The following is a 4,549-nucleotide window of genomic DNA, read 5'->3' on the forward strand; positions in this document are numbered from 1 at the left end:
TGAGACCATGATGTATACAATCTCATGTGGTTCCAAAAAAAGATACACTGTTATTTATACTATTATTTTTCAACTTCTCTATAACTTTGAAATAATTTCTTTAAAAAAAAAAAAGTGAGCTCACGTCTTGCCTCTTCAGGGGATCCAGACTCCCAACAACCTTTTTCCTGCCACTGCACTGCACTTCATCTACTGGGGTCTTCTCCCACACTAAATGTTAAGTACTTGAAGAGGAGAGATTGACTCCTTTCATCTGTGTAAATTCAGGGCCTGGTACAGGGTCAAGCCCACAGTACCTACTCAATAAATATTTGTTGAACAAGCAAACATTCCAAATAATTTGAATGGGAAAACTGAAAACTTGCCTTAGTGTCTATAGCAGAGGCCAACCGGGGGTCCAAGTTTTCTGTGTCCTTGTAGCCTGCACTGTCTGCTCTGTGACCAGCCTCCTGGCCACCTTCTCGCAACATGCCCCTCAGGCCACCTGAGCCCCACAGGATGCTGCGGAGCCAGCCACTTTGGAAAGCATGCCAGAGGGCAGTTTCTGCCAAATGAGCGCTGGGCCTCTTCCTAAACTGGGCTTCCACATGAGCTCTGCGGCCGTACACCAAGACCGTTACTCACGTGAAGCCCCCTGTGAACAGACACCTGCCCCCTGCTGTGCTTCTGTGTGTTCTGCTCTCTTCCTCCGAGGCTCCTTCCCTCCCCAAAACACCCTTTAAGACTCAGTCTGTGCCACCACTCCCAGAAAGCCTTTCCTGACTCCTACTTTCCCCTGCGTGTCTAAGTTGTAAGTCCTTTGCATATATCACCTGTAACACTGGTCCCTAACTCCTGCTGCAGCATTAACTCCAGGCTTTAAATGTTTGTACACCTGTTATGTAGAAGGCTGTAAGCTACTTGAGGGCAGGCACGGGATCACATTTATCTCATGTTTAGCACAGGATGTATAACGTCAATCAGTGTTGGATGGGTGGGTGGATGGATTTAAAAAAACCTTGTAAGAAGAAATGTGAATCAAATCTGAGTTCAAGGTTGCATGTTGGACTTCAAAGAGGTTTACAGCAGAGAAGTAGAACAGATAGTAGAGTTTGTGACAAAAAAAAAATCATTGGACTTTAAGTGGGGTTACATTAGCAGGGAAATGGGAAAGATAATTCAGTGTAACTCCAGTAGTGGGCAGTGGGAAACCTCCTCCTGGAGCCTGGGAGTCTATATGTTGTTTTCCTTTTTTTTAAGATTTTATTTATTTATTCATGAGAAACAGAGAGAGAGAGAGGCAGAGACACAGGCAGAGGGAGAAGCAGGCTCCATGCAGGGAGCCTGACGTGGGACTTGATCCCGGGTCTCCAGAATCACTCCCTGGGCCGAAGGCAGGCGCTAAACCGCTGAGCCACCCGGGGATCCCTATATGTTGTTTTCCTTTAACTGGGGTGCCCTATAGCGACAGCTTACTAGGGCACACTGTTTGCCTTTCTCAGACATTTGCTTCCTACCAAGTAACAGAGTAATATTTTGTACTTACTTCATTTTCTCTTTATCTGGAAATCAGAATTATTGGTCATTTCCAGCATTCCTTTCCCCTAACCCTTAGATGGAATGTAAAAGTAACATGTTTATAAAAATGGGATGAACGTAGATAATTTATGATCAGAATATTATAGGTAGATCAGAAATACACTCAAGTTCCCATCTTTGATTAGAACAACTTTGAAAGTGTTCAAATGAAGTTCGGGGCAACTTCACGTACTATTTTGCAAACTATTATGAACCATATAATAAAATAGATGATTTAATTTTTAAAGATTTTATTTTGAAGTTATCTCCACACACAATGTGGAGCTCGAACTCATGACCTTGAGCTCAAGTGTCACACCACTGACAGAGCCGACCAGGCATCCCAGGAAAAGAGATTTTTTTTTTATTTTTATCTACAGTATAATTCCCATTCTCTACTCCCTGAGTACAGTTTTATCATATACATGTTGATATAAAATATTTTTACAGCATAGCAAATTTATGATTTTTTAAAAATTTTTATTTATTTATGATAGTCACACACACAGAGAGAGGGAGAGAGAGAGGCAGAGACACAGACAGAGGGGAGAAGCAGGCTCCATGCACCAGGAGCCCGACGTGGGACTCGATCCCGGGTCTCCAGGATCACGCCCTGGGCCAAAGGCAGGCGCCAAACCGCTGTGCCACCCAGGGATCCCGCAAATTTATGCTTTAATCAACACACAATTATTTCATGAACTAGTTAACCAAGTTACAAGCAGGGGCATTTACTCATTTGTTATTTTATTCATGCAATAAATCAAGGGCCAATTCTATGGTAGGTCCTGTAGCAGGCACTGGAGGCACCATGAGCAGGTGAATGGGACAAAATCTTGGTCCTCAAAAAGCTCACAGCACAGTAAGGGAAGGGAATGGATGTTCCAAGAAGATCAAACAACATGCCTGGGTCCCAAGGCAGGAGAACATGTGTAGCCTTGCTTAGCGGAACTGAAGGTTGGAACGTAAGCCATTGAGAGGGATGTTGGCAGGAGATGATGAAGCAGGGGAGTGGAGAAATAGACTTATTTTAGAATTCACTTTGGCTTTGCGTGGAGAATGAATGAGAGGGAGAGAGATGATGGTAGTGTGGACTAGGATAGCACCAGTAGAGATAGAAAGAAGTAGATTCTAAGGACTATTTAAGGAATAGGGGTGATGTGTTTATGCTGGTACAGTTGGACACGAGTGAGGACAGTGAGAAGTCAAACCAGGCTTGGGAAGCAGGGTAGATGAGGCTGCCATTCACTGGAATGGGAAATACTGAAAGTAAAGGGGGAATGATCAAGAGTTCCATTTCGTTGCATTGGGTTTGATGGCCTGAGCTCAGTGTCAGGAGAGGCAGGCAGTTGGGGACAAACTCCAGGGAGCAGGTCAGGACTAAAGTTTGGCATGAAGGTGGTGGTTGAACCCAGGGGCTGGTGGGGCAGAGGAGATAGCCCGCTGTGGGCATGTAGGACAGGAAGAGAAGAGGGTGAAGGATGGGACTGGAGTTCTCAGGAAGGACAAGGGGACTTCATGAGGAAGTAGTCTGATTGGTTGAAGGCAGTTGGCTAGGTGAGGCTGATGCTCAGGGGAAAGTTCTGTACGGGACCTATGGGAGGTGTCTTTTAGTGAGCAGTAGGAAGCATGAGAGCAGAAGAAATACACTAGAAAATGGAGTTTTTGTATATCTAGCATTCCTTCTGATAGAAGATATTGTTAGCAACTTGGTTGCCAGGGGCAGAGATAATTGGGAGATATGATAACCAAAGAAGAAGGTAGGGCCAAGTGCAGGGGCAATGTTTAGATTAGAGGGTGCAAGTATATGAAGACTATAAAAGTTTTGTCCAGGCTGGATGTGGATTCCCTTTGCAGGAACCCTTAAAGGGTTGATGCCGCTTGGCCACCGCTGCCCCCACATCTCACCCGGGCAAGCTGGGCAAATACGGCTGTCCCTCGGAGTGGGCCTTCAGCTACCGCGAGGGAGGGGAAGTTATGACCTGTGGATTCTCTTCTTTCTGGACTGGGCCAGGCCCTCTTCTCAGGTGGACCTGGGGTCCTGACCTTCCTTAGGGAGCCCCCTACCTATGAGGATGCCGTTACACTGTCTCCTTGCGGCCATGGCTGCTGCCCCGCTTCCTTCAAACGTCCTGTGCAGAGGACAAGGCCGTAGAAGGATCTTTCTCCGGAGGACAAGACAGCAGTGTAGACATATCTGTGAGTCCCTGAATCAACAAATGTCCCCTCTGCCCAAAGTTCTCTCATTGAAGACAGTATGCAGCCAGGTGAGTTCAAGCAGCACAATTTCAGCCCTGTGTTGGAAGTTCATGCTGAAACATCTTCAAAGTCTCTCAGCCCAAAAGGGGCTGTGTGGTCCACAGGAAGGGCAGGGCCAATGGGCAGAGCAGACTCCTCATCGCCCCCACATTCCCCCCTTCCTATTTCTACATAATATATTTCTGCTTGAACCTATGGTGTTTGCCTTAAGCAACACTCTACCAGTATAGACGAACCAGCCATTCTGAGTTTCTTCTGTTTCCTGGTCCCTCTATTGGAGGTGACCAAGAATAGGTCTGCTGGCTTTGGTGGAAGAACAGAGGACCAATATTTCTCCCCAGTTCGTCCCAGCTCCATTTCTTTTCACCCCTGAGGTAGAACCACCCAGACAGCTATTAAAAAGGGAAGCCGGTGCTTCTCATTGAACCCTCCCTCCAGCCCCAGCTAGCTGCGATGAATCAAGAACGAAGAGGCGCTATTTAATCCCCTGCAGCCTTTCCAGAGCAGGCAAGAAAGACCCAGATTGCTCTTCCCCAAGGAGCTTCACGTCATCCATCAAATCCTATCACAGGCTGTCAGGAGGGTGCTGTCGCCAAGATACTTGGTGGTGCAAGGAGCTTGAGAACCAAGTTTAGGAACACACCACAAAAATTGGGAAGAATCCCTCCGAAGGATCCCTCCTCCTCCACCCCCCCTCAACCTGCCCCCAGGGGCTTCAGGTGCTAGATAACAACAA

This window comes from Canis aureus, chromosome X (genome assembly GCF_053574225.1).
Source record: "Canis aureus isolate CA01 chromosome X, VMU_Caureus_v.1.0, whole genome shotgun sequence".
Classification (NCBI taxonomy): Eukaryota; Metazoa; Chordata; class Mammalia; order Carnivora; family Canidae; genus Canis; species Canis aureus.